Source organism: Pleurodeles waltl, chromosome 7, assembly GCF_031143425.1.
Source record: "Pleurodeles waltl isolate 20211129_DDA chromosome 7, aPleWal1.hap1.20221129, whole genome shotgun sequence".
Classification (NCBI taxonomy): domain Eukaryota; kingdom Metazoa; phylum Chordata; class Amphibia; order Caudata; family Salamandridae; genus Pleurodeles; species Pleurodeles waltl.
The window spans coordinates 1221557501-1221585188 of NC_090446.1; the positions used below are offsets into that span (position 1 = coordinate 1221557501).

General features: G+C 44.5%; 1 long non-coding RNA gene across 2 annotated transcripts in view; it reads right to left on the reverse strand.

Annotated features, from left to right (window-relative positions):
* Positions 1-27688, reverse strand: part of LOC138246120 (uncharacterized) — a 387722-nt gene that overhangs the window by 93502 nt on the left and 266532 nt on the right. The gene's annotated exons all lie outside the window — the stretch shown is intronic.

Below are 27688 nucleotides of genomic sequence, written 5' to 3' on the forward strand. Positions count from 1 at the left end.
CCGAACCCAACCCCGCAAATCACGCACGCAACCTCAGCATCATCCTAGACCCCTCCCACTCCATGACACAGCAAATCAATGCCCTAACCTCCTCCTGCTTCCACACACTCCGCACTCAAAAAAAATCCTTCAAATGGATTCGCCCAGAGACCAGGAACACAGTCACCCATGCACTCATCAGCAGCAGACTAGACTACGGTAACACCCTCTACGCCGGCACCAGACTCAAACTCAAACTCCAGAGAATCCAGAACACAGCCGCACGCCTCGTCCTTGGCCTCCCCCGCCACGAACAAATCTCACCACACCTCAAATCCCTTCACTGGCTCCCCATAGAAAAGAGAATCACATTCAAGATCCTCATCCACGCACACTAATCCCTCCACAACACCGGCCCAACCTACCTCAACGAACGAGTGAACTTCTATACTCCCACACGCAACCTCCAATCAGCCGACCTCGCCCTAGACACAGTCCCCCGCATCCAACGCACCACCACAGGAGGCAGGTCCTTCTCCTACCTCGCCCCCAAAACCTGGAACTCCCTCCCCACCAACCTTCGCAAAACCAAAGACCTCCTGCTCTTCAGAAAGAGCCTCAAGACATGGCTGTTCGAACAGTGACCCTCCTTCCCCCCGTGATTGATCCCCCCCTCCTCCCAGCGCCTTGAGACCCTCACGGGTGAGTAGCGCACTCTATAGATTTTTTTGATTGATTGATTGATTGATTGATAAGAGTAATTTATGATATATGATTTTAAGCCATTGCCTCCAATGCCAAGATAGCAAGAAAACCATTAACTTATGCTGTAGAGCAGCAAGATTTGATACATATTTTACATTGTTTATAAATCCTTTTGAATCATCATTTTCATAGTGTAACAAATAGAAGAAATGGAAGCATATTTGGAAATTAATCCTGAAACAGTGTTGATGCTGGCAAAAGTAAATGAGGTAACAGATTTCCTTAAGGGATTAGTATGAAGTAATTAAAAAAATAAATACCATGCAATAAAAAAGTATATCATTTGAAAATAATTTTGTGAAAGAAATGCTAGCTTTTGAGCAAACGTTAAACAGTGAGGCAGTGATAATTAAGTCCATTCATAAAGGGTGAGGCAACTGTGATTATGGGCACAGTAAAGAACATACAGAGAGATTCAAGATATCTGAATGATCACATATATAGGATCCAACATTAGAACACCTCATATTCTAATGCCAAGAAAATACGGGTAGAATGTGGAGAAAGAATAGATAATAGAGAAACACAAAAGATCTTAAAAAGTGCCATTCAATTATACAAGCTTTTTGTAAGCAAAAAAGACGCACAATAATCTCTTATATACAACATTTAGACCCATAATATTGTCATTGTGCTACATATTCCAGAGATAGGTTTTCTTGCAATTTCTTGTTGAACAAACAAGTTCTTGCATTAGCGGTGCTACAAATATTTTGCAAAGGCATTTACAAAGAAGATGCAACTTTATGTATTGTTTGCTTACACAAAGCTTTTTCCTGTGTATACAGCATTCATAATGTAAAGAAATTAAACATTTGTACTGAAATTACTACATGAAATCTGATATAACAACTATGTCAGATAGCACCATACATACTATCTGCAAAAATATGGAATTATGATGGGTTCCCATGTGGCCCTGATGTAAGCACATATTTTCAAACATTTGAGATTGACACCCAGTTACTCATGATGGATTTTGTTTCTTGCGTAAGTTCGCAAAGCATCCGAGGCCCTATTTCACAAACTGTTAGCTAATGGCAATGCTCAACCATAGGACAACAGTGGCTTGGCATAGGCACTGTGGCATAGGCACTGTGCCCCTGAAGTCGACTAGATGTAGAGCAATAGCACTATTTTCAAGCAGAGTACAATTTATCAAGATGAAAGAAGCACAGTAAATCAGGTACAATAGCTGTAGGGATTTCAATAAAACAAGGTGTTCACAACAAGGGAGCAATGACAATAATCAGGCAGAAGTAAAGTTCAAGCGAACTTGTCCAAGAGTGTGGTTGCGAACAGTTTTTAAAAAAATTCACATAGTTCATTGTCTATTGAAAAAGCATTAAAGTGCATAGGTTGATAATAGGTTCCAATGCTCTGCAGTAGTATAAAGAATTGTAATGAATGTGTGCATCCTTGGACCTCACTGGAAAATTGCAGGAATTTAGGCCCTCATTACAACATAGTAATAGGTGTGGCAGCGTTGTGATGACAAGGGCTCTGGTGGCGGAGCAAGCGCCATGGACCCAGTTCTCTTCCGGACGACCACTGCGACCACCAGGTAAGGTGATCGGCCGACAGGGGAGGGTGTGTTGAGTGTTGTGTGCGTGAATGAGGCTGTGTGTTTGTGTGAATAGAGGGGGTGGGGAATGTTGTGTGTGTTTGTGTGCATGTGTATGCAAGTGTATGTGTGCCTGTGTGAATGTGTGTATGCGGAGGTGGGGGTGGTGTCGTGGCTGTGTGTGCATTTGAGTGTGAATGAGTGTGCGTGTATGTGTGCGTGTATGTATGTATGTGTGATGTGTGCCTGCGTGAATGTACGGGGCGGGGGTTAGGAATGTGGAACAGGGGCAGGGGGTGTCACTGCTTCGGGGGTGGAGGGGTTTCTGATGGGGTTGGGTGTGGGGGGAGGATCCTACATGGAGGGAGGGGTTGGGGAGTCCTGCATGGGTGACAGGAATGAGCATTCCTGTCTCCAGTATCGTTACCACCAGGGATTCCGTGGCGGGGCTGCCGCCACGGAATCCCTGACGGTAAGGATGCTCAAAATACCGCGAGCAGTGTGTTAGGTGGACCGCCCAGGGGGTTCGGCCAGGCGGTCCTAACCCCCTGGTGGTACAGGTGGTGAACTGGATGCAATGCAGCCAGTTCACTGCTGTTGTCATTATTTGGCAGTCCTGCACCGCTATGCTGTCGGCGGTCTGGCCGCCACCGCTGGCGTGGCAGAGCAGGGCCACCAGGGTCATAATGACCCCCTTAGTGTATTAAACTGGTTTATTGCTTGAGAGGGTTGGAAGCCGCACTCAAGCAACAACCACAATCCTTGTCAGGAATAGTCACTAAATTAACCTACACTTAACCCCTGGCAGCTTGGCACAAAGCAGTCAGACTCTACCTAGAAGCAATGAGTAAAGTATTTATGTCGCACAAAAGCATCAATCAAGTGAAAATACAATACAGGAAAATCCCAGTTTAAGACATTTAAAGCATTTTTTTCAAATTCAACTTCACCATGAAAGAGGATTTTAAATTACAATATATTTGAGGGCAAACAGCAAATCTCTATTTGCTCCCAATCAGATATTAGCACTTATTAAATGCAATAAGGTAACCCAGTGTTAGTCAATGGGAGAGATATGCCTTACTACAGTGAAAAACAACTTTAGAAGTTTTTCACTGCCACGACATCTAGAACTTAAATGCAAATGTCCTACTGTAGAAATCCAATGCACCCTGCTCTATGAGTCTTTAGTATCTACCCTATGGGTAACTAAATAAGTATTAAAAAGGAAAGTTTAGGCCTGGCAAAGGTTTATTTTGCCAGGTTGAAATGGCAGTGTCAAGCTGCACTACAGGCTCCAGTGGCAGGCCTCAGAAATGGTATGAAAGGCTTCTTTAGTTGGCAGCATAATTAGTGCTGCAGACCCATTAACAGCATTTAATTTACAGGCCATGAGTACATGTAGCACTATTTACAAGGGACCTGCAACTAAACTAAATGTGGCAAACAGGTTTAGGTGAATTTTACCATGTTTAAGGAGAGAACACAAGCACTTTAGTACTGGTTAGCAGGAGTATAGTGCACAGAGTCCAAATGCCAACAAAATGAGTTCACCAAAACGTAGGGGGTGAAGACAAAATGTTTAGGTGAATATCACAACAAGGATGTATGGTCTAACAGTCTGCAACACAGAAAAATACTTGTATTGTTTTTTGGAAATGTTTTAACCCGATGTAAGCCCCTTAAACATAACAAGGGCGTGAGATAAACCTTGACAATACTGATAGTGGGTGTCATCCAAATAGCAAGTGTCTGGCAGGTCCAGAGTTCTGGAGCAGCTCTAAGAACACTATCCATGACTCCTTAATTGAAAGTTTTTCAGGAGACTTCAGCAAGGAGCTCTTTTCCAGCCCTTCAGGTGAATCCTAATTGTTTAACAGAGTGCTTTCAATCAATCAACACTGCATGATAAATTCACAGATTGTCTTCAACTCTGGCAGGCACTAGAATGTTTCCTGAGTGAAAGCACACAACATTTATACAGACAGATACCAGTCCAGAAGATGTGAATATCAAAACATTACACTTGGAATTTAAAGTAGAGCTGGAGCTTAGTCCCTGTACAAACCAATTTCACTTCTACCAGGTAGTTCCCAAAAATTCTTAGTGGTTAAATCAGCAAAGGGAATATTTGTGGGGATGTTCTACAGTGCTGGAAGCCATATTTAGACACAATACAATCAAAAAGTTAACAGTGTGATTCATAATGAATTGTAACGAAAAGTGGAGGCAAAGGTGTAGTCTCCTTTCCCTTATAATTCCCAAGGAAATATGTGAATGGTTTGTTAAGCTCCAGTAGTCATAAACCATTGAGGTTTTGCTGACTGCCCTTAGTCAGTAAACTGTCCCTCAATGACTTTGAAATCTGTTGTTGAGGGACAGCTTGCAAGGAGTGAGTAGAAGATGTGATAATCATTGGCGCATCCAGCACTGTCTGCTCCCTCTGATGACCTTTTTGCAATGTAAACTATTTTGTAGTAATGTACTCCTTTCCTCTTTAGGGATATGCATCAAAATAACAGCAATTTCTGAATGTGATTGCAGAAATTGAGTTCTGCCATCTCTATATCTCTGCATTCTGCCATGTGAAAAGCATTTGCAGAATTCATTGTGCCTCATGTTTATTTATGAGATACAATGTCTTAAAGTGTTGTCAAAAAATGACCACCTTGTTCTGTGCTAGGTTGATACATGCTGTACAGTGCAAATATTTGGCAGGTCTGCATCATCAATATTGCACAAAAGCAGCTTTATAATGCCAATTGGCTAATAATAAAATTAACCTCTTTCTCTAGTTAAAATATGTATATTACAGCCAACATCCAAACTTTCCCTTTAACTTTCAGGACACTTTTTCTTAATTTGATTTGTATGTAGAAATATTGCTGCAGCATTCATTTCTAGGTAAAATGCCATTAATATGTAGATATTGCATTGCATACATTGAGGTGTTCATGATTTTCTACCATACTAATGAACTGCTTCCAATTATGCCTTTTTCATAGACATTTTTTGTAATATAATTGTAGTAATATATACTAGTCCTTCCTGCCTTCCTGGTTGATGGGCGTCCTACCTTTAAGTATCTCCCTTGTTACTTGCAGCTTTGTGCCATTACGTCTTGGCACGTTATTGGTTTTGGGATGTTGATATATGTGGATATGATACACTAATGCATTTGCCTTGCCATGCTTCAGTAATGTTCTACGGTTCTGATAAAACAGGTTTCCACCATTTGTGGCGCAAATTTGGCAGTCTTGCGCACCGTCATTATGGCCCTGTGGACTTCCAGGCATGAGCAAGTGCTAGTGCCCAAAAGAATCGAACAGTCTTCCTGTCTACCTGGGGGCTAAAATGTCACTAGGCAGCAGGGAATAATGCCAAAAAAGGAATTGCCTTGGTCCAGCATGGTATTGCATTGTGTCCACATGGCACAATAGCCCAACAGTCTTTCTGCCCCCACAGGGGGCCAGAGAGCCCACTAGTCACCAGGGAAAATGAAGAAAAAGGGAGTAGTGGGCTTGTCCCATGCTGGCCTGGTCCATATCTCCGCCCCAAAATAGCAACAACAGCCTTTCTGCCACCCATCAGTGCAGAGTGGGGTTTTCCCAATTTCACCCCCCAGAAGATGAGGTCTGCTAAGTAGACAGTGAAAACCAAAACGGGCTGTCCATGGATGTCCCTGCACTGCCCATGTCAAGTGCATGCGCAGTGGAGGGCCCCTCATGAAGCCCCGTGCACCTCGTCTCCGCCAGCTTTTACAGGGCGGTGCAACCCCCATGTCAAAGCTGGTGGAGAGGGGAGCCGTAATTCCCAGGGTTTTGCTACATGCAGCTCTGCCCTGGCAGATTAGGACCGCTGGCACCGCCAGCCCCTCCTGTGGAGGGAAACTGCCTGTGCCAGCGGTCTGACCGTGGCACTTTCGCCATGGTCATAATATGGCGGTCTGACCGCCGCCAAAGTGGTCGGACCGCCGCTTTGACGGGGGTCAGACCACCACTGCGAATCTGGGGGTCCACTCGTAATGAGGGCCTTAGTCTCAAGAAAACAGGGATAAGCCAAAAGTTATAGCACCATTCGGATACATGAAGTGGATTGGGCATTACTGGCACTTACCTTTGGACTCACTGGAAATGTTTAAGAAAAATAGCTAGGGAGGTAAAGTTCAGTGGGGCAAGGCAGCTGGTAAGTGTCCAAGGAAGAGGGGTCATTGTTCGAGAGCCGCTGGATGAAATCACAGTGAATATTTCCACATTCAGATTTAGTCTCTTTTATTGAAGTAAAAAATCTCTATTGGGACGAAGCTGAAGTCTGTAGTCGATGAGGGCTTCACAAGGCCGGATATCCGTTCTGCAAGAAGCATCTGAACAGGCTTTGCTGCAGTGAAGAGGAATGTACAGGGAGCTACCCCAAAGTCAGGCCTTCTGGAGATACACTCTCAGTGGATTGGCGATCAGGTAGGTCCCGGTCTCCTCTCCTCTCAGTTCCCAGGCACTTTTTGGCTAAAAACTTGCTAAGTCTCAACTTTTAGATGTGTGCTATCTGCTCACCTTTAACACACCACTTGGTAGGTCAGGACTCACTCTGGCTTGGTCCAGGTGTCAGTTCCAGATGTTTGGAGTCTTTTCCGTCCCTAGAGCATGCAACAGGAATAAAACCAGCCATCTAGCCCTTGGAGTCACTCTGGAAGTCCTGGGTTCACACAGAAAAGCAGGTCTCAATTAGAAGTGCAGAACTCTGAGGGCACAAGGCAGGCTTCAGACAGCAGGGCAGGCCTCTTGGTGCAGCAAGACAGTCCACTGAAATACACAGCAAGCCACAGGCAACAGGGCAGTCCTCTGAGAGTTCTATTGCAAGTCCAGAAGTGAACTGAAGAGTGGGTCTAAAGGTCCTAATGTTATACCTGATGCCAGCTTTGAAGTGAAAAAAATGTCTGGAATTTTCACCCCACAGAAGTGTCTGGAATTTTCTGACTCCTTGCACTGGTCCCAGGATGTCTGGGGCCCAAAAAGCTTGGATGAAATTCCTTGTGTGTGTGTGTTGAGTCAGTGTCTTTGAAGTGCAAGTGGTGCAGTGCACAGCTCCTCCCCCATCCTGCTGGGATGCCCCATCCTGCAAACATTCAGTCCCTCTATTGTATGCTGTCTGGTAAGAATACAAAATAGTCAGCTGCCAACTACAACACCTCATGTGACCCAGGAAACAGGCTGCAGGCACATGATGGTTAGGACAAGAATATACCATCTTCCTAAAAGTGGCATTTTCAGAATTTAACTTGAAATCCGACTTTACCATTAAAGAGGATTTTCAATTAAAAAACCTTAGTTATCAACCAAAAGATATCAATTATTACAACAGTGAAAAATGAATTTGTGAGTTTCCACTACCAGGACATGTAAAACTTAAAAGTGCATGTCCAACTTTTTAAAAACACTGCACCTCGCCTCTTGACTGTTTAGAGCCTATGTTTGCGGTGCCATATGTATTAAAAAGGGAGTTTGAGGCATGGCAAAAGGGTTTATTTTACCAGGTCGAATTGGCAGTTTAAAGCTTTACACATGCTGTAATGGCAGACCTTAGATATGTTTTAAGGGACTACTTAAGTGTTGGCACCACATATCATGCAGGCCCACTAGTAGCATTTAATTTACTGGCCCTGGGTACTTGGTATACTGTCTTACTAGGGACTTATGAATAATTTAATTGTGCTAATGAGGTGTAAGCCAATGTTACCATATTTTAGGGCATGAGCACAAACACTTTATTTACCATTGGTTACTAGTAGTAAAACGCACAGAGTCCCAAGGCCAACAAAAATGAATTCGGAAAAACAGGAGGGGAGAAGTCCCAAAAAGTGTTGGGGGAGATCACACGAAGGCTGACAGGTTTAACGCCTCCTTTTGGGGTTTGTGCTTTTGAAGTTGGTAAATGTTAGAGGAGTATTTCAGGTAGCCTCGGGTATAGTCGCAGAAGTCCAGCTGCAAGCGTTCTGTTTATCCTGCTACCTGCAATCTATATCATTGGATGGTATTGATATCCTCTAAAGTCATAACGTCTCTCCTCAGGTACTTCACTCCAAAACTCCTCTTACATACAATCCTGTACTCATACTGTATGGATGCTTATTGCACAGGGAACTCACACATTATAGGTTTCAGCTGGACTTTCTCGTTACAGAAACTCTCAGTACCTCCTGGCATGCTCTCGTGAAGCTCTGCCTCTCAGCCACTTCGATCGAATCTGCACACTCAGCAAGTATGAGAAATATGCTTGTCTGCACTGCCCAGTGCCAAATTATAATAGCATCCCAGAAGACATTAGCAACGGGCAACTGTTCAAAAACGTATTTTTTTATGCGCATTCATAGATGCTTGCTAGTTACCGAACTAGACTTCCCCATGCGAGCTCAGGGATTTAGAGAGGAAATCTACGTTCTAAATGCTCACTTCTTAACATTTGAATATTTAAACAGCTGAAATGCACAATTAGAGTTGAACAAAGTATGATATGTGATGCATTGTGTCCACAATGTTCTCGTTAATAATATACATAAGGGATGGTGGCAGTATCAGAGATGGTTTTCTCAAAGACGTTTCAGCGGTATCCCCATTCCCCCATTCCCCCTTTACCACACATACATTACCACGCATGGCAACTCCAACTCATTCATATTTTTCACAATGCATCTACAGCTGCAAGTGATTAGTTAACGTATGGTAAGTTATGTGTTACATTTACAATGTGTTATATATGGGTTTATCTTAATGGGCTTTTATTGTTCAGGGAAGGATAGTTTTAACTGTTCTAATGCAGTAGATGAACTGTTCTCTTCCTGAGCTTTTAAAAAAAAACAAATTCAGAATGCAAGAAAAGGTCCTTAATCCTGTCCTGAATTCGTTTTTTCTTGCTGCTGTGAACTGCAATGCATACAGTGTACTGATGTCATGGCAACATAGCAAAAAGAAAATGGCACTATGAGGACTGGCCTGACTTCACTTACATTGGTGCTTTGGGGGCATATGTCTGCCCTAGGCCCTTAACTGTGTGCAAGAGGTACAGCTAGAAAAGAGATGATGTCTCCTTTCCTGTGATACCTCTTCCTAGTGGATCTCTACTTGGTGATTACCATAATACCACAATTCCGAAGCAGGGATCGACCCATGAGACAGCAGGGTAGAGGGGGGCTGGCCCTGTGGACTTACAGGCATGAGCAAGTGCTCCTGCCCACAAAAATAGAACAGTTTTCCTACCTACCTGGGGGGAGACATTTGACTAGGCAGCAAGGAAAATGTCAAAAAAGAAATGGCCTTGGTCCATCTTGGTCTTGAGCTGTGCCCACACTGCACAATGGCCCAACAGTCTTTCTGCCCCCCCCCACAGGGGGCATGAAACCCACTAGTCACAATGGAAAATGAAGAAAAAAGGAGGAGTGAGCTTGGCCCATGCTGGCCTGGTCCTTATCTACACCCCAAAATAGCCACAACAGCCTTTCCACCACCCATGGGGGCAGAGTGGGGTTTATCTAATTTTAACCCCCAGAAGATGGGGCAGAGAGCTGACTAGATACCAGGGAAAATAAGCTGGAGTGGAATGGCCCATCCTGGCAATAGGCCAAAACCCACCCTGAAACAAACCTAATAGTTTTTCTCCCCTTCTAGGGGGCAGATATGGAGTATTATACCTAGAACATCCCCATCTCTATGGCAAGCAAAGGGAAATGTTTATTCTTTTGGGTATGTTTTTGACATATAACATATATACCTGCAGAAAGAGAGGGCTCTCACTTGCCATCATGAACGGCTGCACTATTTGGGCACTTGGTCAGCTAGCAAGCAGGAAACCCTGCATGTTGTGGACATTTAGGAAACTTAGGGACCCAGGTGCATCCAGAGCGTTGAGGCTTTTATGAATCCTACTATGCTTTCTTACTTAGAAGGCCTTGCAAAAAATTGAACGTTGGCTATATTCGCTAATTTTTCGACATTCTGTAAGGGAAAGCTCTGGAATCTGCCAGGACCCACAACATTACTACCACCAGTGTTCCAACACTGCTCACAATAAAAAGCAAACTCCACTTTTTTATCAACAAGGAAAGAAAGAAGAAATCCTGTGTTAACCATCAAACATTAACTTAACATTTTTATTAGTTAAGGGAAGCTACAGCTGCACACAGGAACTTATTACTGGAAACAAAAGAATGGAAACCACTGCCAAACAGTCAATACAAAGGAGATATAGTGTATAGGAAGGTACCCTCTTTTTGGCATGGCTACCCCGACTTTTTGCCTGCTGTCAGTTTGTTTTGACTGTGTTCACTAAGATCCTGCTAACCAGGACCGAATTGACTGTGCTCTCTCCCTCTAAATTTGGTTTCTTGGGACTTCACACGCCCCACATTTGGCATACTGGTGCCCCCACATAGGTCCCTAGTATATGGTACCCAGGTACCCAGGGCATTGGGTCACCAGGATTTACCCATGGGCTGCAGAATGTATTATGTCACCCATGGGAGCCCATGTAAAATATGCCTGCCATTGCAGCCTGCGTGAAAAGGTACATGCACCCTTTCACTTCAGGTCACTGCACCAGGTCACTGTAAGTCACCCCTATGGTAGGCCCTCCTAGCTCAGAGAGCAGGGTGCAAGTATCTGTGTGCATGAGCAGAGGTGCCCCTTCGAACTTCAGCTCCATCTTCCAGGACTTCATAAGTGCAAGGACACCATTTTATACATGTACTGGGCAAGAGTGGGCTTTCCTAAAGAGGTGGTATCAGACAGAGGTGCAAACTACATGTCTGCTTACCAAAACGCCATGTGGGAAGAGTGTGGTGTTACTTACAAGTTCACCCCTCCTTACTAACCCCAAACAAATGGCCTAGTCGAGAGATTTAATACAATTCTCAAAGGTATGATACTGGGACTCTCAGAAAAACTCAGAAGGAGGTGGTATGTCCTGTTACCATGCCTCCTTTTTGCCTCTAGGGAGGTCCCTCAGAAGGGTGTGGGCTACAGCCCATTTAAACTTCTGTATGGGCACCCTGTTAGGGGTCCCCTTGCTCTTGTTAGAGAAGGCTGGGAGCAACTTTTCAAGCCTCCCCAGCAAGAAATTGAGGATTATGTGCTTGGCCTCAGATCAACGATGGCTGAGTACATGAAGAGGGCCACCAAAAACCTTCAGGCCAGCCAGGAGCCGCAGAAACAATGGCATGGCCAGAAGGCTGTACGGACTGTGTACCATTCAGGACATAAAGTGTGGGTACTGGTGCCTTTGGCTCCCAGGGCACTCCAGGACAAGTGGAGTGGTTCCCACACCATTGTGAAGAAAAAGGGTGAGGTTAACTACTTGGTAGACCTTGGCACACCCAGAAGCCCCCTCAGGGTGCTTCATGTGAACTGCCTTAAGCCCTACTATGACAGTTCTGATATGAATCTGCTCATGGCAACTGATGAGGGACAGGAAGAAGAGAGTGACCCTCTCCCTGACCTCTTCTCTCATAGTGCAGCTGATGGCTCAGTTGATGGGGTAGTACTTGTTGACTGACTTTCTGAGTCCCAAAAAGAGGACTGCAGAAACCTCCTTGGACAGTTCTCAGAACTGTTCTCCCTGACACCTGGTCAAACCACATGGTGTAAAAACACTATTGACACAGGGGACAACGTGCCTGTTAAGAGCAAAATCTACAGGCAACCTGATCATGTCAGAGACCACATCAAATCTGAAGTTCAGAAGATGCTAGAGCTAGGAGACATAGGGCCATGTGCTCTACTCCTATTTTAAGAAGCCCTGACTACTCCAAACAATTTATAGCGCAGACAGATGCTTCTGAGGCAGGGGTTGGGGCAGTACTGTCACAACTGAATACAAAGGGCCAGGACCAACCTGTAGCTTTTATAAGCAACAGGTTGACCCCCAGGGAAAAGCTTTGGCCAGCCATAGAAACGGGGGGCCTTTGCTGTGGTTTGGGCTTTGGAGAAGCTGAGGCCATACTTGTTTGGCACTCACCTCCTTGTTCAGACAGACCACAAGCCCTTTCTTTGGTTAAAAGAAATGAAAGGTGAAAATCCCAAACTTTTGAGGTGGTCCATATCGCTACAGAAAATGGACTATACCGTGGAACATAGACCTTGGAGTAACCAGTCCAATGCAGATGAACTCTCGAGATATTTCCACTTAATCAATCAATCAATCACATTTATAAAGCGCGCTACTCACCCGTAAGGGTCTCAAGGCGCTGGGGGGGGGGGTCAGTGCTCGAAGAGCCAGGCCTTGAGCTGCCTTCTGAAGTGGAGGTGGTCTTGATTGGCGCGAAGGTGGCTGGGAAGAGAGTTCCAGGTCTTCGCTGCTAGGTAAGAGAAGGACCTGCTTCCGGCGGTGGCTTTTCGAATGCGAGGTACGGCTGCCAGGGCTTGTCCGGTCGAGCCTAGGGTGCGAGGAGGAGTGTAGAAGGAGATGCGGTGGTTGATGAGTTTTGGTCCGAGGTTGTGCAGGGCTTTGTGTGCGTGGGTGAGGAGTCTGAAGGTAATCCTCTTGTTGACTGGGAGCCAGTGGAGTTTCTTCAGGTGTCCGGAGATGTGGTGGTGGCGGGGTATGTTCAGGATGAGTCGTGCGGCAGCGTTCTGGATTCGTTGAAGTTTCCTCTGCAGCTTGATGGTGATGCCGGCGTACAGAGCGTTCCCATAGTCACTTAGACAATGAAGACTCTTCTGAACAAAGTTAGCCTTATTGTCCTTTGTTTGGGGAGGGAGGTGGTTATGTAGGAAAGTACCTTCTTTTTGGCATGGTTACCCCCACTTTTTGCCTGCTGTCAGTGTGTTTTGACTCTGTTCACTCAGTTCCTGCTAACCAGGACTGTGCTCTCTCTCTCTAAATTTGGTTGCTTGGGACTTCACATACCCCATATTTGGCATACTGGTGACCCCATATAGGTCCCTAGTCTATGGTACCCAGGTACCCAAGGAATTGGGGCACCAGGGGTTCCCCATGAGCTGCAGCATGTATTATGCCCCCCATGGGAGCCCATGTAAAATGTGATGCATTTCGTAGCATCAGTCTCACAGACAGAATAATGTTGCACTGCTTACTATGCTCTGATGCAGCTTTTAAGACATAAGAGGCATACGTGGACTCCTCATACTCAGGTTGTTCTTTCAAACAATTAGACAGTTGACTGCTCCTGTTGACTTGAAACTAGAAAGCAACAAAATTTTATTTTCTGCCATAAATTTATTATGAAAATGAAAATGGTTTGATGTCAAATTCCTCAGTACATTACACTAGACTGAACCCTATCTGGAATATTTCACTACAGCTGATAGTGGGACATATGTCTCATTGTAAAATAGACGTATTTGACAAGATGATGAAATAGAACCATAGAGTAAAATGCCATTGTATTTTACCAAAATAGAACAACCCAGCCATATTAAAACAGACACCCTTACCTTCTGCTGCACTACAGCTTCTCTCTTAACATACAGAGAAGAGCAGTCTTAGGTCAGGCTAGAGACAACTTTGGCTGTAGAAAGAAATCATGTATTCACAAGAGAGGAATTAAAATGCAGCATAAAACGGAAGGGGGACTTTGTACTTTAATGGATCTTTTCAACTGTGTTTACTGGCTTTTGATTAGTCAGCAGTTGGCGAGGCCCACCTATGAAGTAATTCCATTGATCATAACTGATAGAGACATTGTTACTACAGATAATGTGACAAATACTGGAAAAAGAAGGTTTGCACAGTGAAATTTCTTTAACAACTGCTGTGACAGTTGCCATTGAAAAAAGCAGCAATAGTGTGCCCTGCTGTGACAGCAGCAGCAGGAAGAGCAAAATATGGCATGATGCACTGTGGATTCCATACTCCTGAGTTGGCTGCCTTGCCCATGCACATTGACACAGTGGTGGTGGGGAACCCCAGTGGTGTGGAGTGCTTTTTGCAGTACATTAACATATTTCTGAACCACTTTAGTGTGCTTCCAGCCTTGCCTAGAAGTTATTGCATTATGTATTGTTTTGACTGCTGCTGGCTTCCTCCATAGCCACTTCTCAATATTCTGAGTGTGCTGTGACACATGGGTGGGTCCTATGCTAGCTTAACTAGTGCATAAATATGTCTGTAGTCAGTGCCTGAGTATATGCTTTTCAACACTTGTACAATATAGTGATCCTTCCTCAAGCCTTGCATGGAAAGGACACTTGTTTCCACATGTGCAATGTTTGTGCTTGCATGGAGGGAATATGAAGTGGATTCACTTAATATTTGAGGCTGGTGGTAGAGTACTCGAGAAAATGGTGAGTGTCTGCCAACATGAAGGGTTCCAGGTGAGAGGAGATTGAAATTATGTTCAGTGGGTTTACTGGTGCATGGTGACACCAATAACAATATACATTATGTTGGAGGACAGTGATCTATGGAGAGGGGCTGCTGAGTGGTTAGGGCTCCCAGCTGTTATTGGTCTAGGGTTCTCAAAAGTAAATATCTGGTCACCTGCCTTCCAGCCCCACATCTTTGGACCACCTCATTTGCGAAATTAGACTTTCAATGCTAACTGTTACACACTGCGAGAGACACTCTCACACACCAACGGAATCCTACCTACACCCCTTATGTACAAGCACCCTGCTACAACCGGCAACATTCCCACACCCATCAGAACAGGGTCTGTCAATGGAAAGTGAACGACAGACTATAGGCTAGGAAAATTAGCACTTACTCTGGTTTTAAAGTATTCAATAAGAGGGATGGTGTTCATAAGATTATAACTGGATAATCTTTGGTAGCTTAGTCTCAGCAACCTCTGGACAGATGTCTATAAAGTATTATGAGTAATCAAACTAAACACAACATTGTACCAATAAAGACATTGTATGAATGTTCAACTTATTATAGAGTAAATTCAAGTAATAAGCAAATATGCCACACAAATGGAGAAGCTTATATATATATATATATATATATATATATATATATATATATATATATATATATGCTTTCAAAGAAATCTACGGGAAAAAAGATAAAATGATACCATATGTGAGTATTGAAAAACATACTTTTGGGAATTTTTGATCCAATGTGCTGCACCTGGATAGCCGTTATCCGAAAGCTTGGTTAGTGGTTTTGCAGAAATATAAATTCTTTCAGCAGAACCAGTTCCCTCCTGAGCAATGCTGCTGGGTTCCCTTGGTAGTCCTAAAAATCTGCAAAAGTGGAGCTTTTCTCCATAAAAGACAAAAGGCTTAATTTAGATCTTGGCGGAGGGGGGACTCCATCACAAAGGTAACAGACATCCCATCCACTAAAATCTAAATACCATTGTATTCTATGGTATTTAAAGCCCAACATTTTATTTTCACAAAGTTTTAAGGAAAATGGGACAAATAGCTAATAACAATTTTCAGGACGGTACTTTAGGACTGGTTACAGTTAGTCCAGATCATTTCAGGGTCGTTGTTTTCAGGTTACCCCCAATTAGACCCACATCCACAAAGTTCTCCTGGTACTCCACTAGTTAAAATGTATTTCTCCAACAGGATAGCAGGATAGAAGGCTTAGCTATCCATTACCTTCAGCCATAAGATGCAGTCTGCACAGCAAGTTGTGATCCTCCACAGTTGACCAAGGCAACAATGACCACGGGGATCTTGTCAGGTGATGTCTTCACAGTCCTGGAGTATATCTTATGAGGTGGACTAATTGGGCATTACTGCTCTCCTGGTATTTCCTTGAGAAGGCAAGGCACCAGAGCAGCAAATAAAGAAATAATGAATTCATTTTTCCTTTCCAGGTTTTATCAGAAAAACAACAATATACCATGGTTCTTTAACAATACACACAAAAGGTGTTGAGGAAATGAGGTTATGCCACATAGCCACAATCACATTGATTGTGATCTTATCATCGCTTGTGGTCTCTTCTCGAGACTGTAGTGTTAGCAAGTGTGCAGAGAATTCCTCCTTTAGGAAGAGGTGGTCTCCCAAACTTGGCCGTGTCATGCTTCATCACTGACCACCTTTCCCCACCCTGGTGCAACCAGAACGGACTCAACCACATCCTGAACTACACTCTCTGCAGACATCGACCACCTGCGATATATTTAGCTTTGAGGACCTCCCAGTATTATCCTGGTCACTGGACGCAATAATGAGAGGACCCTTTGCTGCCAGGGTGTCAGATCCCACTTGTCTGAGGAAGCAGTTCCACTGGCAGCTGAAAGTGCCACCACTTCTCTCAATCTACATTAATAGCAGCAACATTTCAAAATGTGTGGGGATTGAGTGGAAAAGGAAAAGTATGGTCCAACAGCTTCTCCTCATTGTTGTTGTTAGTCTGCAGTGTGATGGATGCGTAATGAAGAGTTACAATGTCCTTAGCTTGGTTATCTCTAGCAAATATCTCTCCAGCTACAGTGTAGACTGTGAGACCCTGGCAGTTCATTGTGGAAAGTAAATACAGTTCAGTTGAGAAAACCTCAGCTTATCCTTGGTAACAATGGCACAAAGCGATAGGTTTTTGCTCAGATAAATGGGAGTGAACTATGGGGGTCATTCCAATGTTGGCGGGCGGCGGAGGCCGCCCGCCAGAATTCCCCCCTCCGAAATACCGCGCCGCGGTCAAAAGACCGCGGCGGGTATTACAAGTTTTCCCCTGGGCTGGCGGGCGGTTGCTGAAAAACCGCCCGCCAGCCCAGGGGAAAACGACCTTCCCACGAGGATGCCGGCTCGTAATCGAGCCGGCGGAGTGGGAAGGTGCGACGGGTGCAGTGGCACCCGTTGCGTATTTCAGTGTCTGCAAGGCAGACACTGAAATACTTTGCGGGCCCTCTTACGGGGGCCCCTGCCGTGCCCATGCCATTGGCATGGGCACGGCAGGGGCCCCCAGGGGCCCCGCGACCCCCCCTACCGCCATCCTATTCATGGCGGCTTTCCCGCCATGAACAGGATGGCGGTAGGGGGGGTCGGAATCCTCATGGCTGCGGAGCGCGCTCCGCAGCCATGGAGGATTCACACGAGCAGCGGAAAGTCGGCGGGAGACCGCTGACTTTCCGCTTCTGACCGCGGCTGAACCGCCACGGTCAGAATGCTCGTTGGAGCACCGCCAGCCTGTTGGCGGTGCTCCCGTGGTCGGTGGCCATGGCGGCCACCGGCCGCCAGGGTCAGAATGACCCTCTATATGTGCACCAGAAAACAAAGTTACAACCAGGAAACCAATAACTACAATTAAAAACCAATTAAGTAAAAAGAAAAAAGAAAACAAAACTAAAGCAAAATAACAAAATTCTGAAAAGTGGAACAAAAACTGTGTTTTTTTTAAAGTTGAAAAGCCTCACTCAGAGTACTACCCTCCATTTTATGAGAATTCTGCTGTCCTATGGAGATCTCTGAGCCTCAGAGCCTCCTCTGAAGGCACTCGGTGTTTGCTGAACGGCCTTCATGCTGTTGGCAGCTGCTCAGGAGAAATTTTTTTGTTTAAAAAAAAAAACTCCCAAAGCAGGAGTTTGCTTTTGAAAAACAAAAACTATATGACCGAGGTGTTTCCTACCAGGGTGTGGTGAATCATTACTATTTGTCAAATTGGAACCGCCAGGGTTTCCCTGGCAGTTTCTGAACTGAAAAAAGGTAATTCAGACTTCTCTAAATAGGGTCGATGGTCTCATGTAAGTAAAGTAACTGCCCCATGTTCGGCATCAGTTTAGAAATTATGATGCTTGAGAATATCCAGCATGATGAGATTGAGAGCTATAGTCAAACATAGCTCCACAAAGTCATATATATTTTCTCTGGGTGGTCTTGATGAAGTGCCTTTCCTTGTGAAAAACTGCTCTGAGCTGGATGAACCAATAAATCTTGCTCGGCAAGGTCACTCTCTTCTTAGATTGCCTTAACATCATGTCTCAAACCTATGGAAATTGATTTGTTTAAAGCTGATGTTCTCCAGGATGCTGAAGTTCTTTCTTCTGGCCTCTCTTCAAGTTCATAGTCTGCATGAGACAGCTTCCAGGATACGAGTGGAAAGCAAGCTCAGCCACTTTATTCAGTCAGTGCCCAGCTGCAGCCCTGTCCTCTTGTCAGCTGGTTCTTCTGCAAGATGCCAATCCTGTCCTTTATGTACCTGGGACCTGAAGATGCTAGTTGTCCTGAGACTTAAAATTACCTTTTGTACCTGTGTATTTCATCCATGCCCAATTGTGTTCTGATATTTGTGGGGTAGAAGCCTTTCCTTTGATAGACACTGGCCAGTGTTTGGTTAAAGACATATTTCACATTTAGTTCAGCCCTTTTTTCCAGCAGTTCCTATCTTTTTTAAAGCATCAAGTGGGGGGTCTTTCAAATAAGGATCTTCATCATTCAAAGTTGTACACACTTGTAAATTAGACATCATATATATTACTTTCTCATTGTCCCAGACATCAGAAATACACCAAGCAATCATCACATCATTCATTGAAACTTTCAACATATATGGCAATTACAATATCTCAGTGTGCCCCAAAACTTGGTAAGGAACCTTTCCCAAACTATGTCCCCAGAAACAGGATAAGCTGTAATGTTTGCAGCTTACAGATCTTGTTGAGGTCTGTGGGATTAGAGATGTAGTTGAAGTTCTCAAACCACAGGTTGTGGAACAGTTCCTTTAGGGATGTAATGCCCACTTAGAAGAGTGACAGTCAGTGTTGCCAGTCATATGGTGAAAAGAAACACTCCTGTAGCGATCCAAAGATAGGACCCCAGTGGTATTAGGTACATGTTATGAAACCCATGATAAGCATGAAGAAATCAATGGCGTAGAGTGACTGGGTAGTGTGATGAAAAGTCCTGTGTAGAATTCATATTCAACTTCATAAAGCATATTTTCTGGAAATGAGATCATCTTGATTTATGTTGACTCATGCAAGGGTTTATAATAAACTACAGTGCTGCCTGGAACATTTGCCACTGTAGTATTGGCAGCATTAGATTTTGCTTTTGAATCCGTTGCTCAATGTGTAATTTGAGACATGGTAGGCTCAAATATTACCAGCAGGGTACTCAAGCTAATGATGTTACTATGCTCCTTTCGAGGATTTTCATTTATTCATAGTAGGAAGAGGATGAGAGGTTCTACTCTGAATCCCTTGTGATATGCAGGATGGTCTGCTGCACAGAATTGGTCATCTAATGCTGCTTAACGTGGTCAATTAGACAAAACATTGAGTTCACAAAACTGGAATACAGAAATGTCAGAAAAAAATATTGTGATTCAAAAATATCATGATGCAAAAATGTTATTCAAGCAAAAAAGGGGGAGCTGTTCCTATACAAAAATGACAAATTATCGGTTAGAACCCTATGAAATGAGGGGGAGGCCTAATGATCAGAAAGTAGAGCCCTCACACACCCAAATGGGTGTCATGCTTCATCATCAAGCTGGTCCTTGTTGGGCCAGAGCTGCAATGCCCAATGGCCCCACAGGACCACTGCAATGATGAATGTGCTTGACAGTATGGTGAGTGTAGGGTAGAGTGCTAGACTGGGTGCAAGTGAATTAAAACTGCCTAAGGTGTACCTAGTTAATTTTAATGAAGTAGTCCCCTTGGCAGAGATAAAAACAGAAAATGATTCTGTCAACTGGTCTCAATGGGCCTTGACAGCTTTATAGTGAGTACTGTAGGGTTGGCATGTTTCAGACCTGGTGGCCCAACTGGATCTTCAGCACTTCTTCAGGCCCAAGAGAATAGTCCCTACCCTACACCTAAGTGGGATATATGGTGTATAAAAATGGGTATCCCCAATAGACTTATGTGTGCTATAGCTGCTATGATACAGAGAGAAAGGGGGATCCAACCTGATAAAAAGGAAAAAGACTAAAAATAAAGCTCCTTTATGAGGGGTGTTACCTTAAGCATATAGTTTGATACTCCCTGCAGTATTCACAGTATTCCCTTAGTATATCAAATAAGTCTGTGAATAGACACACTGTGCCCCCATCATAGATTTTTCTAAATTAATTGGACTGCTAATGCTTTATTGATATGATTAATGATGTTATAAAAGTTGTCATGATTGCTGTAATATCTGGGGTAATTTGCAGTGCATGGCGAGGACACGAGTTATAGTTACCTTAGGCCATGGCAAGTCCCTGTGGCCAACCCCCCTAACCACCCATCGTCTTTGGCCATGTGAGGCAGGACTTGCCCGCGGGGTCTGTCTCTCTGGGTTTGAGATTAGGTGTGAGAGGGGGTTTCTGGGTGTGAGACTGGGTGTAGAGTGTCTGTCTGGGTGTGAGAGTGTCTGGGTGTGAGAGTAGGTGTAAGATGGTGTCTCTAGGTGTGACAGTGGGTGTGATTGTTTCTGTGAGTGGGTGTGTAAGTGTCTGTGTGGGTCTGTGAGTGTATGTGTGAGAGTCCAAATGGGTCTGTGAGTGGGTGCGTGAATGTCTGAGTGGATCTGTGAGTGGGTACATGAGTATCTGAGTGAGTGTCTGAGTGCATCTGTGAGTGGTTATGTGAGTGTCTGTGTGGGTATCTCAGTAGCTGTGTGAGTGTCTCTGCCACAAAGGAACTTCACCTTCCCTTTATTCAACAAGAGTAGACAGCTTTGCACAAAATATCTACACAAGTGGAGTTCTTTCCGCCTCCTTGAGTAAATGTTCATTATGTATTCACACTACAGATGTGTAATGGAGCCCAAGGAAATGTAACCAGTAGAAAGTATTCCAGTTGGATAGACATTCTGTGCAAACCTGGGGACTCTTGTTGGATACAAGGGAAGGTGAGCTTTCGTTCTGGCCATAATGCTCATTTGACAGAAATTCAAACCTCAACAGGAAGAACATACAAATAGAAATGTGGCAGATGCCCCATTTGAGCTGCACTTCTGGAAACCCTGGCCTAGGTGAAGGTAAAGCAAGTGTGTTTACTCAGTGATTCAATTTTGAAAATAATCTGAAATCCTTTGTGGAGGTGAATGCATCGTTGATCTATTGGACGCAATCTGTCTGTGAATGTGATGAGTGAGTTCTTTCTTGTCCTTTCCTTGGCATCCGGGGTGCTGCGCAACTCACCACCCCCAGTCGATTTAACATATATTTTTTGGGGGGAGAGGGGCATTGGCTGATCTTGGCCCTGTGATCTTATCCGCTGGGGCACAGCCATCTCTCCTGGGTGCTTTCCAGAGTACCAAGTGTGCAATGGGACCACAGGGGGAGCCTGAAGACCCCCACTGCCCCAACAGGCTCCCTGCATCCTGCTATGTGCATTGCTGCTAAATATGCAGCTCCCTGTCTGTGAGAGCAATAGTTTCCACTGTTTAGTGAAACAGTGGTCTGCATGTCTGCGGGCATGGAAACAGAGGAAACTTCAGCTCCCAACTGTTTGACAGCTCTCACTTGCTGGAGTGTTTGCTCTGACTGGTGGACACCACAGGACATAGCAGGAGCAGGCCCTCGGGGGTGGCGGTCCCTAAGGTCATTATTGGCAGCATGAGGTGGTGATCCCCCTTCATTATCTAATTTCAGCCCCAGAGAGGTGGCAGACCCTGGGGCTGCGGGCGGCTGTGCGGGCCCCCTGCTCTAACTTGCTATTTAGCCCTGGAGAGGTGGCGGTCCGAGGCTTTTGTAAGGCCGCACGAGTCTCTACCATATAGAATAAAGATTTTGCCCCAAGGAGGTTGTGGTCCTAATATAAGCCCAAGAAGGGGGGCCTTGTGTGCCCCTGTCCTTTCTCAATCTCCCAATGCCCCTGAACCATAGACCTAGCCCACCTGGGGGCAACATTTTAAAAAAGGACGGGAGACTGCCCTTTTTAAAAAACATATGTCAGAAAAATCAATGAATCTTGATTTGCAGATTTTTCTGAGATCTTTTTTTAAAATAAAATGCTTTTTAGACCTGGCTGGGTCAGTGAGGGACCCCTAAACCAATGCTAGGGCCTTAAGATGACCCTACCCTAGCCTCCTTTCTTATTTTAACTTTTTTTCTGGGATTCAGCTGAAGCTCAGTCACAATTTGGCTGCCAACACTTCCCTGAGTGTTGGTAGCCATTTAGATAACAGCATGGGGACAGTTGAATCCAGGGAGGATCAGCATCCCTAGATATCCATATTTTTTAATCTCTAATTACTCCAAAACTACTGAACCAATTTACAAGTGGTGGCCAAGTCAAAGGGTGGGTCAAAAAACATGCATTTTCCATGTTAATTCCATTAGGAGATTTGAATACGACCACAGCCCAAGCTGCTGGGTGGAATTACACCAAATTTGAAAGAAAGCTAGATTTTGTTATTCAGATTGTGCTTTTGGTTATTTGCTGTAAATCCATTCAGCAGTTTTTGAGATATTAAAGGGAAAATAAATTTGTATATCTAGGACCGCGGATCCTCCTAAAGGACTTTGTGAATAATAAGAGCTTATGCACAGAGCTGCAGAGCTCTGATTGACTGCCAACACTTCAAAACAGGAAGTGTTGGCAGCCGTCTTGGGACCCGGCTTCAGGGGAGTCCTACAAAAAAAGTGAGAAAATAAGACAAGGGGCCAGGATAGAGTCATCCTTAGCTCTTGTGCTGGGGTCCCAGATCACTTAAAACGTTTTTTTTGCTGTGATTTGGTCACAACGTCGCAATTGTTTTGGAAAAAATAAATAAAAACAAGTGTGGGCTGCTGCTGCGGGTGGGCCAGGTCTTGGGAGCATTGATATTTTGAATGCAGGGGGCTGCCTGCCCCCCCCACAGCCCTGGGGACTGCCACCTCCCTGGGACACAATTTCTCATCAAATGCAGGGGGGCCTCCTGGCTCCCGCTTCTGCCCTGTGGACCACCACCACCCTGGGGCACAATTTCTATTCAGATGTGGGGGGTGGCAGCCCCAGGGATGCCACCTTCTGAAGGCTAAGAACCAATTCAGTTTGGGGTGCCTGCCCCCTGCAGCCCCGGGGACCACCACCTTCCCGGGGCTAATAATAAATACAATGCAGGAGGCTGCATGCCCCCCCTGCAGCCCCGGGGACCACCACTCCCAAAGGCCTAATTGAATCTTTGGAGGGGGGCCACAAGGATCCATAGATGGCCCTGGGGGCCGCCACCGCCCAGGGCCAGATCCTGCTATGTCCCGGGGTGCCCACCCCAGGACATAGCTGTTTGCTCAGACATGGTGGGAGCTTTGACAGCTCCTGCCAAGGGAGAGCCAACACTTCACTTTCTGCAAGTGTGAGCTGTCAAACAGCTCTCATTTGCAGAAAGTGAAGTTTTCATCTGTTTCCCTGCATTTAAATATGCATACAGGGAAACAGTTGAGAAAATTGCTCCCGCTAGCAGAGAACTGCTATTTAAAGCAACTCCCTGCTAGTGGTAACAATGCTGGCTCCCAAAGGTCACAGGGAGCCAGCTAGGACACGGGGCCTTGAGGCTCCCCTCACAGTGTTGTCACTTTCTCTCTTCATCTCATAATCATAATGGAATGGAAGAGAGAGAGAGATTGTCATTGTAATGGTCTCTCCATACAATGACTTCAAAGAATCAGACTAGCAAGATGTTTGGTACCAATGTTATAGTTACTTTTGGATGCAGAGCAGAACAGAGTCACTTTTGGCATAATGGCCAACGTCTTGTGCTGTCATTCAGTAGGCTGAGGGTTCAAATCCTAGTATTGTTTGGTAGAGTGGCTGTGTTTTGTTTCCAGTGTTTTCACTGTTAAACATTCCTAATGATGGAACATTGAAGTCTTTTTCCCCTCAGAATCTGTGGGTTGAATGTCATAGCTATGTCTGGAGACTGCACATTAAGAAGTCACGTCTGGCCTTTTGGTTAAGGTCTCAGACATGACCACTGAAGGTTAAGGGTTCTAGTCTAGGTGAGTCTGTAGATGTTTCCTGCTTTAGTTTATTTTCAACTAAAAATATTTAAGTTACATACTGAAAGATGAACCCACTCTTTTTCATTGACAAAAAAAAATATTTTCAGTTTGTCTGGAAATAACCTAATTCTAAGTATATCATTAATCAAAACCTAAATCGCTCTATCTATCACTTATTCTCTATCTCTTTCTCTCTTAGGGTTGGGTGGTTGGGGGGGTCGGCTGAAGTGCCTGGCCTTAGGCTGTGCACGGCACAAAGTTTGGTAGTTATAGGGGTTTACCACAGGACCTGGCCACATTTCAGGCCCTGCGGCCAACTGCTGCTGTGTACAGCCGAAGGCCATGGACGGCAGTGGTTGGATTAACGTATATGAGCATTACTATATTACTGCTAAACATAGCAATTCACAGAAACAAACTAAAGGTTACAGGGACTTTATAGTTAGGAAATAGAATTAAAAAAGGCCACAGAAATTCACTCAAAAAAACTAAGGTTAAGGGGATGTCATAGTTAGGCTCACATTTTAAGGTTCCCCAAGGTAACTATAACTCGCTCCCTCGTCATGCACTGCTAATTAGCCCATAATTTACAACACTCATGACATCTTTGATAACATCATTGATAATATCAATGTAATATTTGTAGTCAATTTTTTGATGGAAAAACTGTGCATGGTGGGGGCGCGTGTTATAGTTACCTTAGGGCACGAGTTACAGTTACTTGAGATAACTCTAACTATCTAAAATTCTATTTCCTAACTAGATTACTCTAACTATCTAAAATTCTATTTCCTAACTAAAACGTTCCAGCAACCTCTGGTTTTTTTTTTCAGTGAATATATATATATATATATATATATATATAGTTCAAAATGGCGTCTCAGCAGCGTCCCTCCCAAACGTTTTGCCTTCCTCCTTCTCTTTTTCTGACCTAATTTTTGCTGCCTTTAGGACTCTCTCTCTCTCTCTATATATATATATATATATATATATATATCTCTATCTCTCTCTCTCTCTCTATATATATATATATATATATATATGTAGTTCGAAATGGCGCCTCTGCAGCGTCCCTCCCAAACGTTTTGCCTTCCTCCTCTTTTTTTGACCTAATATTTGCTGCCTTTAGGACTAATCAGTTCTAAACTGCCTATGCTCTCTCCCTTAAAACATGGTAACATTGGCTCATACCCAATTGGCATATTTGATCGACTTGTAAGTCCCTAGTAAAATGCACTACATGTGCCCAGGGCCTTTAGATTAAATGCTATTAGAGGGCCTGCAGCACTGGTTGTGCCACCCACATAAGTAGTCCCATAACCATGACTCAGGCCTGCTATCGTAAGGCCTATGTATGCGGTTTCACTGCCACTTCGACTTGGCATTTAAAAGTACTTGCCAAACCTTAAACTCCCCTATTTCTACATATAAGTCACCCCCAAGGTAGGTTCTAGGTAACCCATAGGTCAGGGTGCTGTGTTGGTAAAAGGCAGGACACATACCTGTGTGTTTTATATGTCCTGGTAATGGAAAACTCCTGAATTCATTTTCTACTACTGTGAGGCCTGCTCCTTTCGTAGGCTAACATTAGGGCTACCCTCATATTTCTGCTTGAGTGCTAGATTCTGATCAGAAAGGGGTAAACAGGTCATATTTAGTATGGACAGAAAGGTAATAGAAAACCCTACTTATTGGTGAGGTTGGATTTTATATTATTATTATAGAAATGCCACTTTAAGAAATGGAGCATTTCTCTCCACTTAAAATCCATCAGTGCCTTACAGCCTGTCTCCAGTCCATGTCTGGGCTGGGCTGGTTGACAGTTTCCTTGGGCATTTCACCCAGACAACCACAAACACAGGATACTCAGTCACACCTGCACTCATCTGCATACTGAATGGGTTTTCCTGGGCTGGAAGGGTGGAGGGGCCTGACACTTGCATTTCAAAGGCTAGTAGCCTCTCCTTACAGAAAGGACTTCCAAACCTCCTACTGAGACCCTGGCAGACAGACCTGTACTGAAAAGGGACCTTGTGCACTTCAAAACCATTCTTTGAAGTCTCCCCCACTTCAAAGGCACTTTTGGGTATATAAACTGGGTCCCTTACCCCACTAACTGAGACACTTCCTGGGATAGACACTGTGAAACTGATTCTGCAATCTGCCAGGAGGAGCTACCTGGCTGCCCAAAGGACTCACCTGGACTGCTTTGCTGTGAAGGACTGCTGCCTTGCTGTTGCCCTGCTGTCTTGCTGGCCTTTGGCTCTGCTGAGAAGTGCTCTCCAAGGGCTTGGATTGAGCTTGCCTCCGGTTTCTGAATTCTCAAGACCAAAAAGACTTCTATTCTTCAAGGAAACTCCTTTTGTGGCAAAAATCGATGCACAGCCTGCCGGAGTCGATGCACAGCCTGCCCAGTGGTGAAAGAATTACTGAATCGCCGAATCAGAACAACGCAGCCCGGCTCTCCGAGTGGAGATCGATGCAGAGCCTGCGTTGCGACCGGAACTTCGACCCACAGCCATACCGGATTGACGCATTGCAGAGCCAGAATGATGCAGCCTGACTTCCTGCTTGAGGAATCAATGGAGCGCCTGCTGTGCGACAGAAACTCCTGCGCATCACCACACCGGATTGACACACCATCTGTGACTATGTCCTGCACGCCCAGGATTTCCCTGCATTATCCCTGGGTGTCAAAAGACCCTGCATCGCAGTGAGGATCCAAGACTGTATGCCGGAATTCGACTGAAAGCCCTTGACGAGTGGGAAGGTTCGATGCATCGTCTGTGCGCGTCAGGAAATTTGACGTATGCCTTCCTTTTCCAAAGAATATCCTCCTCTGTGGACTTCGTGCATGTAATTTTGATGCATTCCAGGTACTTTGTGCATACAAAAGACAATTGTTGATCCTTAAAAACTTAAGACTCTTCTTATCACTGCAAAAGCGATATTTCAACTTGAGCTCATCAAATCTTGATCGGTTTGACCTTAATTTACTCAGATAAATATCTTATATTTTTCTAAACCTGTGTACTGTATTTTTGTGGTGTTTTCAATGTGTTATTGCATGATTTATTGCACAAATACTTTACACATTGCCTTCTAAGTTAATCCTGACTGCTCAGTGCCAAGCTACCAGAGGGTGGGCACAGGATAATTTGGATTGTGTGTGACTTATCCTGACTAGGATTGTGGTCCCTACTTGGACAAGGGTGTATACCTCTGCCAACTAGATACACAATTTCTAACATATATATATATGTCCTGAACTATCACCCATAGTTATGGAGGCTCTTTATTCACAAGGTCCGCGGTGGGCTCCTGTAGCCCTAATACTTCACACACCAACTCTTCTCCTTCAAAAAAGAGGTCCTGGCCACTCGTGGATGTATTTGCAAATCCAGTTTTAATACTGCAAATGGTTTACTCCCAAAGCATTTCGGCCGAAGCCTTGATCACGGTATGGGGCACCGAACATTCACTCCATTTTTAACTTTAACACACAGTTAAAAAAAAGTGTAAATACACGATGGACACTACAATTTCTGACCCAAT